Source organism: Hordeum vulgare, chromosome 2H, assembly GCF_904849725.1.
Source record: "Hordeum vulgare subsp. vulgare chromosome 2H, MorexV3_pseudomolecules_assembly, whole genome shotgun sequence".
In the NCBI taxonomy this organism is placed as follows: domain Eukaryota; kingdom Viridiplantae; phylum Streptophyta; class Magnoliopsida; order Poales; family Poaceae; genus Hordeum; species Hordeum vulgare.
Window position 1 is genome coordinate 413,394,560 of NC_058519.1, and position 16,431 is coordinate 413,410,990.

The window sequence follows — 16,431 nt, forward strand, 5'->3', positions numbered from 1 at the left end:
CTCGGTTTGTTAAGCTAAGCTCGTGGGTACTCCCTCCATCTGAAAATACCTGAAAATACTTGTTGTTTTCATAGAAATGTATGTATCTAGATGTATTTTAGTTCTAAATATATTTATTTTTATTCATTTTAGTGACAATTAATTTCGGACGGAGGGAGTACTTGGTGGAGCTAGCTCTTTACATTAGGGAGGTCCGCCTCTCCATTTTTTTCTTTTGACATGTGAACGTTCTTACTAGTTTTCAGTATCATATAGAAATAAATTAATATGGTCTTGCAAACACACTAGAATTTTTAATTAAGACTAAGTTTTGTATAAAGAAGCCTACATAGTACATGCAACATGGGCCATAGACATACCTTGATAAGTTAAAAAAGACCATGTTTCCGGACCTATGCTTATGCATTGCCATGAAGGTATCAATTATATCATCTTCATTCACCTCGGAGAAGGCATCCTTTTAATATATGTGACTAGGCAATCATCCAAAAGACTATTGTCCATCTTATTTCTCAACTTGCTCTTGACTATGCTCATTACAAAAAATGCTCTCTCAACCTTTGCTGTTGCCATCGATAGAATCAATACCAATTTTAGAAGCAAGTATACCAAATGATGAACTATATGTCCCCTATTCGAACAAGCTTAACCGAGAGATCAACAAGATTTCCAAGGCCTCGAAAGTTCTCATCTTTTCTCATATCATCTATGTAGCTATCAAGTTGTAGTTCAAGGTGTAACAAGTCGGCACTTGAAAAATCTTTGGGACAAAACTCAGCAAGTCTTGGTACCTTCCGTGCACCAAAGGAAACAAATGACTTGAAGGGATTCAATACCAATTTTAAAAGCAATGCAAAATTTAGAAGCAAGTCCGCCTTTTGTGCATCAAAAGCAACAAATGATTCAAAGCATGAGGATTCACAAATAAGTTATATCTCTCTTGAGTTGCATTGTGCACACTTGTTACACAACCAACATGCTTAAGAAGAGCATCCTCTCTATTCCAATTCCCCAACCACCATCAGTAAATGCATTAGTTCCCTTACCACTAGTTTATTTTTCTCTTTGAACAAGTAACATACAAAGCAAAATGCAGATTTCTTCTTGCTACTATATTCAAGCCAACTATGACTATGAAGCCACAAAGGATTGAACAAACGTTCTCTACTCCCAATTGATCTTTTTTCAAAGTCATGTGCATAAGGTTTGAATGTATTTTTAAGGATATGTGCTCTTCGAACTGTGTCTTGATCATTGACAAGATAACTTGCAATGGGTATCCTTTCCACGGTATCATGTTTAAGACGACTGAAATCATAAACCGGTGGTGAAGGCGATGATGCATCTTTAGTTTGCTCTATGGTCACACTCGACATAGACAATGCTGGTTCTTCAGTTTGCTCTTCGATCACAACCGGCATACACACAAGTTCTCCAGTTTACTCTTCAGCCACATCCAGCATATTCACCGCCTTCTTTTCCTCCCCTGTCCTCATGGCTTCTTTCTGAAAAAGAGAAACAATGTCTCCGCCCCTCTTCATTTTACAACAAACCTGCAATAAAAAACTTCCAATCAATATAGCTAATTGAGGCCTAAATGATTTGCAGAATTATGTATATGTTCTTCATGTTGTGGATAGCATAATTCAAAAACACAAACCCTAAATCAGAATTTTTGTGTATTTCTATACCCTAAATCAAAAAATTTGTGCATTACCTAAGGCCTAAGAAGGGGGGCGAGGCCGCGAGGGCTGGGGCGCTGGCCGGCGGCAGTGGCGCTGCCCGCAACCGCACGCTGGAGCAACCGAGCAACAAGTAGGGGAGGGAGGCGTTGGTTGGAGCAAGGAGAAGAGCAGGGGCAGGTCGCGGACAGGCGGAGGACTCGGAGGACCGAAGGAAAGGTGGGAGCTTCCTCGACGGTGACGGGGGTGCGACCGACGACAAGGAACGACGGGGGCGCGACCGGCGGCGAGGAACGACTGGGGGCTGGGCGTGGTAGAACCAGATCGGGTCGAGGTCGGGGTAGGGCACGACTGTGCGAGGGTGTCGGGGAGGAGAGCGACTAGGTCGAGCGGCTGGATGGGCTCTAGGTGTGTTAATTGGGCTGAATTTGTAATTTTTGGCCCAATTAAAACGTATAGGTATATAGGTTGTCCTAAAATCCTAAGGTGGGCCGCGGCCCAGCCCATCTTGGCCACCCTACAGGTCCGCCACTGTTGGTAACACACATTATCTCCTTTTGCTTTAGTTTTGATGTGTTTTTCACGGAGGAATAAAGTGACACATGAGGGGTATGCTCCTTATTGTCTCATGTGGCTAGGTTGAATCGATTAGAGCAAGTACAATAGAATGACATAGACATGCTATAAGAAATGTCACATCAAATTTGTGCCTAAATGGAGGAGAGAGAAGAGAAACTAGCACGAGCTCCAACACTCTTTGTGAAAGAAAGACGTGGGTCATATATTAATGGTATAGTATACTAGTATGTTTACCTATTGTATGAGTGGGCTATAGGTTGGTTAAAAGTGACCCGCCAACTTTTCATAGCCGGTTGTTGGCTATACTATTAACCATGCTCGTAGATGGAATAAATGGGCTAAGGTGCCAAGAAATGCTGCTACTTCACATAAAAATATTTGATGTGTTGTATTAACGAGTTTAAAGAGTTGTTCATGAAACTTGTTAGCTCGCTCATTAAGCTTGTTAAGTTTAATGAGTTGGAACCTATATCTGGCTCTGTTCATTAAGAAGCAAGAGCTTAATGAGCCGAGTTAGAGATTTTTCATTAAGCTCACGAGTTACAAGCTTTTCGTCAGTTATACTTGGACCTTCCTTAGCTAGGGTATGGATAATACAATTTGCAACATGAATAAGTCGGGTTTTAGAGGTGAAAATGTCAGATTTGATCGTTTTAGAATTGAAACACACACCGCTTATACAATATAAAACTAAGGAAATTATTGTCTATAATTCAGGATGGGTGCATAAAAACGGAGAAGATGCATCCATGCTCCTTTTATTTTCTTATCTGTTTGTTTCCTTACTACTTAAAACGAAACCATACAAGCAGTTTTGCACTTCTTTAAGGTTTTCTTGCAACTATTATTTTATGACTCATCATTTTGTTTTCAAAACAAATGACCTAAATACCTAGTAAACCCTAAACTTCACCAGGATGCATCAACAAAAGAAATGCAAAATTGACAAGGGCCCCTAAGCTTACATAATGGATTTTCTGGAAAAAAAACATACATAATGGAGGGTGAAGTGGAGAGGGAACAATGCCGTAAAATACCGTAAATACCCAAAACCTTTGGAATTCCTACAAAAAGCTTACATTAAAAAAGAAAGATGTAGGGGTGACAACAACATAGTTTCTTTCTTTCTTATTTCTCTTTTATTCTTCTTAAAATTTTATTATATTGTCAATAAGTAAAAGTAGTTGTGCACAACCTATGTACATGCAATTGTACATATATGTGTGTGGAGGCAACTGCTGTTACACATGGCCAGTGCACATTTGGCGAGCGTGCAACTACAGTTCTGCAATGGTGTGTGCGGTCACACAACCTACATATGTGCAATGGCTAGTGGACGTGCAATTGCACACAACTAAAGGGTCTGAAATTGTAGTTATGCACGGTCCATAGACATTTAGTTGCACACACACTTGCACATTAGTACATGGACATGCAATTGCAGTTGCGCCTGATACACACAATGCAATTGCGACTTGCACTTAGTCATGCGTGCAAGTTTAGTTGCACGAAACACACACAAAAATCGAAAGAAAAACCTATAAGCCGATGAGCATTGATATGTCTCAAACATATTTACTTTTCAAAATAATTTTGCTTTTTTTTGTACTCTAATTCATATGATTTGAATGAAACTAACTCGGACAAATATTATCTTTAGCAGATTTGTCATGATGTTGTTTTTGTGTAAAAATAAAAGTTATTAGAATTGGACGAAACCCGACGAGGATTTTTTATTAAATAAATAAAAAAATACTGGATCCAAGATCTGCCGGAGGGGGCGTACTAGGAGAATTTTCATCGCGTTTTACTATACGAAGCTGCCGTCACCTCATGTTCTTCGCCAGGAGGCCTCATCTGGAGCCTGTTTTGGGCTTGGAGAGGGCAAATCGTCGCTGTCGTCATCATCAACCCCTCTTCATCAACAACCTCATGATGCTCGACACACGGAGTGAGAAATTCCATTGTGGGCATATGGAGATAGGTGGAGATGGATGAAATTGATCATGTAATCGAGTCAATTTGTTAGGGATTGATCCCTAATATCCACTATGGTCTCACATTAATCGATGTTGGTATGAGTTTGTTATGCTTAATACTTGTAACTAGGGACCGAGTGCCATGATCTCATATATGAACCTATTATGTTTTCATGAATATAAGCATGTTTTAGATTCTATTTTACAAGTTGTATGCATTTATTACGTGTTATGATCCACAGACCCCAAGGTGACAAGAATTGGGATTGAAATCGATGATGACCATAGTATGAGTTCGTGTATTAATTATGTGTTAATGCTTTGTGCTGGTTCTCTATTAAAAGGAGGCCTTAATTATCCTTATATTTTCATTAGGACCCATGTGCCACGGGAGGGTTGGACAGAGGATGTTATGCAAATTCATATTATAAGCATGCATAACTATTTACGGAATATATGCGTACACATGATTGGTGAATTGGAATTAGGTCTATGTCATTCTAGGTTGTGACTCTTATATGATTTATTTCATCCAAATATCCATTGGTACTCCATGCCTATTGTGCTTGCCAAGTTACTACTATTGTAGCTGTTGTTTTAACTCCTACTACTATTGTTACTACTGTTACTGTTACCGCTATTATCAAAACTATTAAACTACCGTGCTAGTAATACTTTGTTGCATCATTAATTCTCCAAGTGTGGTTGGATTGAAAATTCAACCGTTGGTACTTTGTAATGTGTTGGAAGTTTCTCCGAAGAGGATGTTGGAACTCGCCCTCAGGACCGATCACCTCAAATCATGACGAACACACGCACACAAAAACTGATAGCCAAGGGCCCTTATCGTGCTTGTCAATGGTATGAGCCTGACAATAGTACGAGGGGTACAAATGGAGGGGCGAAGCCTAGCTACGGCGCAGTTGTAACACTCAGATGTACGATTTCAGCCCCCACTCGGAAGTGGTAAGGGCTAGTTCTTTTACAGCTTCTAGAAGCTTATTATGAAAATAAGCTAGAAGCTAAAAAGAACTCGTTTTAGAGAAGCCACCTGTGCTTATTTTCACCTTCCTATCCTTCACAATGGAAAAAAGCTAGTGTGGAATGGCTTCCCGCAGCTTATTCACTTAAAAGCGAAAGGGTATAGCATACTGCCCTTACTGTTTGATCTTATTACATGAAAAATGCCATCGAACTGCCTGAGAAAAAAGGGTTAGCTCTCCCGCACTCGACCCAACCAGGCTCCTCCTGAGCCCCGCACTCGACCCTTCCTCCTCCCGCACTCAACCCCTCCTCCCTCTCCTCTAGGGTTCGACCGCCACCGCCAAGGCCATCTCCGGCAATATGGGTTGCGGGTAGAGCTACCATGCTAGATCCCGTGGCCTCGACCCCTCCCTCAGCCCGAGCCCGATGCCCCCTCCCTCCATCATACAAAGTCCGACGCCCCCTCCCCGCCCTTGAGTTCCTTGCCCGATTTGTCCCCTCCGACGACCCACTACGGCGGACGGCGCCCCACCCCCCTTTCCCTTCCCCTCGTCCTGGCCGTGAGCCACCAAGGTGAGCAGCTCCTGTGATTTTTTTGGAAGTTAATTTCTCCTATGAGTAGCTTCTTTGATTTTCTATGATATGTTGTTTGGAAGCAATTCAATAATAAGTGGGATGTGCTGAAAAAAGATTATATTGTTTGGAAGACATTAACCCAAAAAACAACATTTTGACATGGTTGAGAGTGGATCTTATGCTTATGAGGAGAGCCTTTCTCATCACTATGCACCCATTGACGATTGTACTATGGGTTCCATCCGTGATACTATTGCTACAAGTGTTTTCCCTTGATGGTTAGCTCTAAGTGTATGCTTTTGTTGGGAGTACCATGTAATACTTTGAAGATCATTTTTATTCAGTACTTTTTCTCAAGTACTCGTACCCGTACATGGGAAAATGATGCATGTATGAAATTTGTATGCCACACAATGATGTTCCTTATGTTTGATTATAGCATGTTGTGGTGTTTGAAAGTCGAATTTATATTCAAATGAGCAAAAGAATGAAAAAAAGACAACACAATATCGTTTAATCCAAACAACAATATAGTCCAAGGGCATTACAAACTTTCCGTTGATCATACGATACATAAGCTGAAAAATAGGTACTGAAAAAAACTGACTAGCTTATTATCTAGAGCTTATTTCCATAGCAGATTTTCTTGAGCTTATGTTCACAACACAACTCGAAAGAACTGGCCCTTAATGCCCTTGGAGTGGATGTCGCGAGTCCAGGTGCACTCTATATAAGCCCGCCTTGAGCTCCCGGACAGGGGTTAAGCATCCTGTGTATTCAAACACCCCATAAGCAACACTAAGCCTCTGGGCTCGAGACGTAGGGTCTTTACCACTTCCGAGTGGGGCCTGAAGTTACCTGAAACTACAACTCTAAATGTGGTGTTACTAGTAACATAAGACTTTACATTGCTTTATGTGAGAGGTTAAGTCCCTTGGCCATTGCAGTCCCTTCATCGTCAACGCCTCACCTTAGTCCGAGTACTGGTACACATCCGACTGATCAAAGGTTATCCGAGTGACTCTGTACGTCCGAGTGAGACTTCAACTGCATCGGTAGCCCTGGGACTTTAATGACTATGTGGGGCCCTAGGTGGGCCCCGGATAGCAGGCCCATGGCCCTACCCTTAGTAGGCAACCCCATCAGTAGCCCCCGAATCGGTTGAGGTTTGACTGGTCGAGTGAAAGACACTTTGTAGTGTCATCGGTGTCTCAAAGACACTGGGAAAGCAGCTCAAGGCTGTTCCACTCGGGTTCGCAGTAAGCCACTACAAATTCAAGACTAGAATATTCCAAATGATCGGAATAGGCTCGTATGTCTTCATTTGGCGATGTTTACTCATCTCTCGGGGAGATGGATTGATGGTTCGAGTGTGCATGAGCCCGGAGCTCCGAGTGATCAGGGGAAAGTTAGGACGAATCCCATTCGCGCCCCGGTGGGGTTTACGTGGACACTTCTGCACATATCTGAGTGATTGGATTCCTGCGGAGTGACTAGTTGCTCAGCGGGCTGAGCCATTTGGTTTTGGTAAGAGGATACATAATCCATTCCGGACCAAACAGTTTCCATGATTTTCGAATAGTGGGTACGCACACGAGAGCGTAAATGACGACGTCATGGGGAGTGGGGAAAGTGGCACGACACCTCAATTTCTGCGCCTGGAATTTTGCCACGTGCAGCAGGTGCGCTGTCCAAGGGATCTTGCGGATCTCCCTCTTGAATGTTGATTGACGGTTGGAGATCTTCTGTTCAGCGTATAAAAGAAAGATCTAGAGGAGGAGAGATATTCTCAGATCTGTTACTTCTCACTTCCTCTCCAACTCCACCACCTCGTCGAGAGCTCTCCCACTCCGCCTTAGCCACCGCACGTCTCGACCGTCCTGCCGAGCGACATGACGAGGAGCGTGACCGTGAAGGCTGAGGGAGCGAAGAAGATCTCGTGCGGGTCCTTGTTGAGCGCCGGAGCACCACCGTCGGGCTGGATCCAGGACAATTGGCTCACGCCTCGCATAACCAAGAACCGCCTGCTGGAGCTGGAGAGCCAGGGGCTCGTGGCTGCGGGGAGCTGGCACGTGCTGGAGGAAGGCGAGTAGGAGCCCGCACCGCGAGGAGACGAGCGAGTGCTTCTCGTCACCCATGTCGAGTGAGGTTTCTCCATGCCCATGCATCCCTTTTTCCACGCGTTTCTTGATTTTTATGGCACTCAACTTCATCATCTTCCCCCCAACACCATCTGGTACCTGGATGATTTCGTGTCCCTGTGCAAGAACTTGCTTTGTTGTCACCCCCATTGGGGGCTGTTCAAGTACCATTTCACTTGCCGAGTGATGACGGTGAAAAAGTCCTCTTGGTTGGGGGGAGATGAATGTAGTGTAGCTCTGTAGGGGTTTAGGCATTCAGCTCAGAGGGAAGAGTATCTTCCCTCAAATCTCTTTTCCTACTGCGGTCAAGGGCTAGTAGGACTCCTGGTTTTACTGTCGGGATGTCCCAATCGGTGATGGCCAGCTTGGCCTCCCACCATACTCGGCGGAGCGAGTGCAGTCGACCCCTTCCTTGACCATGTCGAAGAAGGAGAAAGTAGTTGTATACATCTTGGTGATTGCCCTGGTCACATTGGTGCACAAGGGCGTCAATGGAATGTACTTGCTGGAGGTCTTGTTCCAGCGGAGGATCCAACCCCCTAGTCCAGGGCTCGCCCCATGTGGATGTACGAAGGGCCGAATGATCCAACCCGTTTTCACTCGGAGGAGCTTGGGGTGGAGGATCTAGAAGCTAATCTCAAGGCTGTCACTCTGGTGCGTGACAACCCTAAGGGCACCAGGTTGGTGCCCCTTTCTCACAGGAGAATCCACCGAATGAGGTAACATGTCGTTTGTCTTGCCCGAGTGACTTTACTAATGTTGTCTTCTTGTTTTCTGACATGAACTTGGTTTCTTCACTCGACAGGCTTTTACGACATTCATCAGCTTGGTGCCAGTGGTTGATCGCACGCCGATTGTCTAGTGAGTGACATCGAGAATCCCAAAAGTTTAAGAGGTGACAACAACGACGATGATGAGGAGGAATCCTAGGAGAGCGACGATGATAACGAGCGCAGGGATGAGGCAGAGTCCTCCCCGTCTGACGAAGTTCCAGCTGAGGCCCGTTCCAAGGCGCACCAGGACCCTGAAGTACATGCTGGTGATGCCAAGGTTCTGAGTGTGTGCAAGCTGACTGTGTCGACTGTGCCGACCCGTAGCTCCAAGCGAGGGCGGAGTGAGTCCGTTCCATCACTGTAGAAGGCCACCAAATAGCCCAAGACCACTGTTTCCAAACCCTGGAAGGCTGTCATCCCGCGCATCAAGGTGGACATGCATGTGGCCTCAGCGTAAGGCTTTTTACCGAATGACATAGCTTTCCGAATGATATTTTACAATTGTCGACCGGGTGACATAGCTTTCTGAATGTCTTTGCTATAGAGATGATGCCTCGACCGCCTCGCCCGAGGCAAGGCCTCGAAGAAGAGTGAGGCTGATGCCAACGTCGCATCCTCCAAAGGTAGCTCCTGAACTTGCTCGTACTTCATTCGGGAATCTTGATTTCTCTTTGTCGTTAATCGTTGAGTAGTTATTAACACTTGCAGGGCCGCATAACGTGATTGAGCTTTACCCACCTAACCCTCCAATCGTCGAGGATGTGGTGATGCAGGACGCCACTCCCAACTGAGTGACTAGGTCTTCTGCTACTAAGGTTTCGACTCCTGTGCGGGGCGCTACTCCGGAGGACAGAGCTTCACACGAAATAGGTCCGACTTCCACGCTGTCAACTCCTCCGATGGACAATATCTCCGAGCTGCACCATGTCCTGAAGAACCAGGAGGGCGCACACAGGGAGGCCTTGGTCCAACTGGAGTTGATGTCTGGACAACTGAAGGAGGCATATAGCGCCAACAAAGCCTTGGGGAAAAACATTCAGGTAAGAACCCTTGTGAATGCTGATCTTAGTAAGAAGTTTCCCCTTTATATGTACTTTTGTTTTGTCCCCAAGTGGGTTTACACGGAGCACAACCATTGGGTGTTCCGTTCCAGTGGGGGTATGTTGAGTGCACCCGCTTGGTGTATTCCCCGAGACTGCCGTCGGCTGAAGGAGTCGATGGTAGTCTTAGTTCCTATTTTGATTTGACATGGACTGTTAGGGTACACAACCCTTTGTCTATCTCTTCATCTCTCAAGTAGGGGCGCTCTCAGCGGCACCCACCGGGTGTAGCCCCCGAGACTACCGTCGACTGAAGAAGTCGACGGTAGTCTTAGAGTTTCCATTGCTGAATTTTTTGTAATTGTGTTTTTTGCTGGCAGAAGTTCTATGTAACATCCCAAGTGCAATACCTGTAACTTTTGCATGTTGAACCTTGTATGACATGACAAATTAGCTTTCACTTAATAAGATTTGGTGCTTCATGTCTTTCATTGCATCATGTCATCCTAACATCATAACATTCAGTTATATTAGTTTTTCTCCTTGTTGCTTGTTTGGTGATTGAATGTAGTGTGGATTTGTGTTGAGTGATTGCTTCAATGGTTGATCATGAGTGAAAAACAAACTCCATTCAAATGCTTGAAAGATAACCCCCCTTCTTCTTTGATTCAAATCTAGTGGTTGGTGAAATATTGTTTTGCCCAACTCCATGTTAAAAATGCAGCAAGTGATGTGAATATTTTGTTGATATTTAGAATCAATTTTAGGTGTGTTGTATTTTTTCTGCTATTTTTATAAACTTGCAAACAATGCTAAATGGTAAAATAAGAGCATGTATTTCTTTTTGCCTCTAAAATTGTCCAATTAGTTTTGTTAAATAGGGCATAATTTTGTGAGTGCAAAACATATTTTGTGTTGATCAAACCCTTCTTCTATTTTATTGGGTGGTTTTTTTAATTTTTTGTTTAACTAAAATGGCAGTTTTTTTACTGAGAGAGGAAGCCTCGGCCCTCCTCCTCCTCTTGCAACCCAGCAGCAGCAGAGCTAGCAGCCCGCAGCCAGCCTTATGCGCGTGGACCTATCCACGTGGATGCCGCATGCGGACCCACCTCGAGCGTCTCTCCCTTGTCGCTTTCCCCTTCCTCTCACCCCGCATCTCATAGTAACTTTTCGAGCGCGAGCGTTGGAGAACCGCTGTGGGAGCCAGTGAGGGCCTAGCCCCTCTATTTGAACCCCCTCCCTTTGCGTCTGAGCCCTAGGGTTCCCTCTTTCCCCACTCCGCCCCGCCAGGGGAGTTAGCCCTCTTGATCCAGCCGCTCCACCCGGACCAGAGCGTGTGCCGCAAACCCGTCATCACCGGTGAGCCTTCCGACGGCCCCAAGGGGAGCTGGTCGTCCAGGAGCTGCGCCCATTGATGCCCTGAGGGACGCCAAGGCCATGGAGCTTTCGCCATTCTTCTTCCTCGTCCGACGCTCGTCACCAGTGCCAATTCATCGCAGAGAGTCGTCCTCGAGCCCGTATGCCTACATCGAGCCCCTCCTCGTGAGCATCCACGTGTCCTAGCTGTTTCCCCCTTTGATTTATCCCTTGTGCTACCGTCGCTAGTGAGACCCGAGTGCATCGCCGTCGAACCTTGTTGTCGGTGAGTGTTTCGTCGCCGTCGTTTGCGTTAAGTAGCATGCAGATAGTTCACATTGACACAAGGTTCCGTTTTCATCTTTAGGTAGCTAATTGCGCTGCCGTAGCCAGCCAGCCAAGCTCGTCGTCGCCGCCTGTATTTTTTGTCGCTGGCGTTTAACTGTTGTGTGGTAGGTTGCGAGTAGTGTGTGTGTGCGTGCGGAAGTTAGTCGTGGAGCACCTCGTGCCTTTTGCCGTGTCTTGGGGTCGCCGTAGCATCGCCGTCGTGTTTCGTAAGCCCCCTACAGTTGCCGTCGGCGAGCATTTGTGTTGTGTTCGGTGTGTGTCGATGATTCGTGGGGCCAGTCCCCGCGCAGAGCATAGTCATCTGGCTCGACGCGCCCTTCTGGGCAAGCTACACTCTCTAGCCCAGATGGCTAGGCACGCAAGTTTGTATCCAAGAGGTCCCGGGGTCGACCCCCCGAGCCTCTTTTATTTTTCAGCGTGTGTTGTGTGGATGAGGGGTGACACTCGTCGCTAGCCCCACATGTCACACTCACGGGGGCCCTGGTGTCACTGCTAGTGCCCCCTCTGAATTTTTTATGATTGTTTTGTTTGATATTAATCCATTTTTAGAATGTTTCAAATAGGGAATTGTCCAAATATGGATCTGTCCATATGTGAAATATGCCAAATTTGGCATATGCTAGGGTATACCTAGCTATGTGGATTTTCGATTTTGAATTGTGATAGATTTTTCTACAGCAACACAGGCTTGTGATATATGTGGGGTAGAAGAATCCAAGGAATCCAATGGTGGAATTGGTTTTCTAATTTGATTAAGTTTGTGGAAATGATATTATGTGCTAAGATGCCATTTTGTTAATTTTGTATGATTTAATCCTTGCACCCTTTGTTAAACCTATGAACATGAAAGTTGTAGTGTTTTGGGAGTACTAGGCCCTGGTATTTTTCTTTGCCATGAAAACCTTGTGTATTGGTTAGTTTCTTGCTGTGAACATGCCATCCCAATAATGCTGTTTTTGTGATAGTTTGAAATATGACTAAGTGTGAAAACTGTTTCAAGTTGTTGTGTTGCCATGTTGATTGCCATGCATCTACAAGTTCTTTGCGCTCGTGCTTTGGTGTAATTTAAAGAGCTTGTTGCCTTCTATCAAATGGTGCCATTACTTTGCAAAATAGGTTTTGCATCTTAGCTACTCTTCCTGTCAAACATGCCATGCTAATGTAAATTGCTGTGCACTCACTTTGTGAAATTTTGGCTAAGTCTGAGAATCTGCTATTATCTTCATGCCATGTTTAGAGGATGCTACCATGATTTTTGTGCAGTTTCAGCATATGTTTAGTGGGAGTGATTTGTAGTAGTTGTTGCCCTCTATCACCGTGTTAAGTTTCATGCCATGAAAGTTGATGTAGAGTAGAGTTTTATTGCTGTCAACAGGCCATCATGTTAAAACTGCTAGTGTAACACTAATATTTTCTCTAAGTCCTAATCTATTACTCTCTCCGTCCGAAATACTTGTCATGGGAATGGATGTATCTAGATATGTTTTAGTTCTAGATACATTCACTTTTATCTATTTTTGCGACAAGTAATCCCGGAGGGAGGGGGTATAACTTTTGCCATGTTATGAGCTTGATTGCAATTGATCCATGAAACATATTGACAGGGATACAACCCCCGAGTATACCCAAGCGTAGGGAACCCATCTCCAATACATTTGGGGCCGACTACCCCTCCAGGGACGGCTGGCGGCAGTCGGCCCGTCTGGTCGACGCGCTACCGGCCGACTGGACGACATTCGGCCTGGCCAGCTGGCCCGATGTCAGCCGACTAGTCGGCTCCCGTCCCATATGACCGTACTAACATATGGTGACGAGACCTGACGCATGATGCAGAGGCACTCGTGGAAGCAATGCGCGTTAAAAAGCTCGGCGTTGATACGTCTCAAACGTATCTATGATTTTTGATGATTTCACGTTGTTATCTTGCCTTCTTTGTATGTTTTATGTACCTTTTTATATCTTTTTGGGACTAACTTATTAATTCAGTGCCAAGTGCCAGTTCCTGTTTTTTCCGTGTTTTTGACTCTTTTCAGATCTGATTTTGGAACAGAGTCCAAACGGAAGAAAAACCCCGAAATGATTTTTTCCCGAATGGAAGAAGTCCAGGGGGCTTTTGGGCCAAGCAGGTGGGCTCCAGGGAGCCCACAAGGCCCCACTCTGCCACCAGGGGGGAGGCGGCGGTGGGCAGGCTTGTGGCCTCCCTGGTCGCCCCGTGACCTAGATCTTTGGCCTATAAATTCCCAAATATTCCGCAAAAAATGAGGGGAGCCTCGAAAATACTTTTCCGCCGCCGCAAGCTTCCGTTTCCGTGAGATCTCATCTGGAGACCCTTCCCGGGGCCCTGCCGGAGGGGAATTTGGAGTTGGAGGGCTTCTTCATCATCATCATCGCCCCTCCAATGACTCGTGAGTAGTTCACTTCAGACCTATGGGTCCGTAGTTAGTAGCTAGATGGCTTCTTCTCTCTCTTGGATCTTCAATACAAAGTTCTCCATGATCTTCATGGAGATCTATCCAATGTAATCTTCTTTGGCGGTGTGTTTGTCGAGATCCGATGAATTGTGGACTTGTGATCAGATTATCTATGATATATATTTGAGTCTTTGTTGATTTCTTATATGCATGATTTGATATCCTTGTAAGTCTCTCCGAGTCTTGGGTTTTGTTTGGCCAACTAGATCTATGATTCTTGCAATGGGAGAAGTGCTTGGTTTTGGGTTCTGCCATGTGGTGGCCTTTCCCAGTGACAGTAGGGGCAGCAAGGCACACATCAAGTAGTTGCCATCAAGGGTAAAAAGATGGGGTTTTTATCATTGGTTTGAGATTATCCCTTTACATCATGTCATCTTGCTTAAGGCGTTACTCTGTTCTTATGGAGTTAATACACTAGATGCATGCTGGATAGCGGTCGACGTGTGGAGTAATAGTAATAGATGCAGACAGTATCGGTCTACTTGTTTCAGACGTGATGCCTATAGAAATAATCATTGAATAGATATCGTCACGACTCTCCACAGTTCTATCAATTGCTCGACAGTAATTTGTTCACCCAACGTCTACTTGCTTTCATGAGAGAAGCTACTAGTTAACACTACGGTCCCCGGGTCTATTCACATCCATCGTTTACAACTCCGCTTTTACTTTGCTTTGTTACTTTGTTGCTTTCAGTTCTCACTAGGCAAACAATCTATAAGGGATTGACAACCCCTTCATAGCGTTGGGTGCAAGTTTTTGTGTTTGTGCAGGATCTTGAGATACTCCTCCGCCGGATTGATACCTTGGTTCTCAAAATTGAGGGAAATACTTACCTCCACTGTGCTACATCATCCTCTCCGCTTCGAGGGAACATTAACGCAGAAGGATTCCTGGTGCCGTCAACGTGCCCATTTCTGGTGCCACTTGAAGGTCTTTTGTGCAGTAGCATAACGGACATCAGAAGCATTCCTGGCACCTTGCCGGGGATACACATCAAATCAGAAGTATTTCTGGTGCCGTTGCCAGGTTGGAGAAAACAAGATCTATCCAAGTAGGTCTCACAAACTCTTCTCTTGCATTTACTTTTGTTGCCAGTTGCCTCTCGTTTTCCTCTCCCCCACTTCACATTTGCCGTTCCATTTGCCTTTCGCCTTTGCCTTTTTCATTCGCCCTTTTCCCTCGCTTGCTTTCTGTTCGCTTGTGTGCCATGTGCCCTCAATATGCTTGCATCTTCGCTTGCTGAAAATCTAGTGATATGGATCCCCATCCACTTGCCAGTCTCTTTAAGAGACCCACTCGTATGGAACAAATTGCTAGTGAGTTGAGGGCAATTGACTATTTCTTTGGAGTTTTGCGTAAGATGCGTGAATCTGAAAATTGTGAGGAAGAAATTCATGAAGTGATTCACGAGGGCTCCTTGGATGAAAAGCATGATTGCAATGGTTTCACTATAAATCCTATTAGTGACAATCATGCTAAAAATATGCAAAACCCTAAGCTTGGGGATGCTAGTTTTGCTTTGTCCACTACTTGTTGCAATAATCATGATTGGGGTGATGATCTTTCTTATGATCTTGAAAATTTGTTCAAACCTCATGATGAATATGATATTTGCAACAATACTGAAAGTGGGATTGGAGAAGTGATGACTTTATTTGATGATAATCCCACTATTTTTGAAGAGCGTCAACTTTGCATGCATGTGGATCATGAAAAGAATATCCTATGGGATAGCTATATTGTTGAATTTGAATATGATCCCACATGTCATTTCTATGAGAGAGGAAAATATTTTGGTAGAAACTTTCATGTTACCAAATCACCTCTCGTGATGTTGAGATTGCTCTTGTCTCTTTCCTCTTCCTTGCATATGGCAACTATTGGTTGTCTTGACAATCTGTTTTCCTATAAAATGCATATGCATAGTAAGTATGTTAGACTTAGATGTGGTTTTCACATGCTTTAGAATGCTCTCGTTGTGCTTCAATTCTTGTCTTTTGTGAGAGCATCATTGAATGCCTAGCTAAGGGCGTTAAACAAAAGCGCTTGTTGGGAGGCAACCCAACAAATCTATCCTTTTTATTTCTGTTTTGTGTTTTCCACACTTTCATAATTCTGTTATGATTGTGTTTTTTGTCTTTCTTTTTGCGTTTGTGCCAAGCAAAACCATTATGATTAGTCTTGAGGATGATCGTTTGGTCATGCTGGAAAAGACAGAAACTTTCTGCTCACGAAAAGAATTCTCGTTTTTTTTCTGTAAGAGATTTTGAGTTGATTCTTTTTGCTGCTGATTTCTACGCAAATTCTTCAGACTGTCGCAATTGTTCAGAAATTTTGAAGTATCAGAGGTATACGAAACATACATATTGCTACAGACTGGTCTGCTGTTAACAGATTCTGTTTTTGTTGTGTTGGTTGCTTATTTTGATGAAACTATGGATAGTATAGGGGGGTATTAGCCATGGAAGATTGAAAGTACAGTAACCCAACATCAGCACA

General features: G+C 44.5%; 1 long non-coding RNA gene across 1 annotated transcript; it reads right to left on the minus strand.

The window, feature by feature from the left end:
- Positions 1–917: 917 nt before the first annotated feature.
- LOC123426460 lies at positions 918–2,058 on the minus strand. The gene is made up of 2 exons (XR_006622217.1): positions 1,718–2,058; positions 918–1,553 (listed from the first exon to the last, which is right to left on the minus strand). It is a non-coding gene; the product is annotated as an uncharacterized LOC123426460 (long non-coding RNA).
- Positions 2,059–16,431: the final 14,373 nt, after the last annotated feature.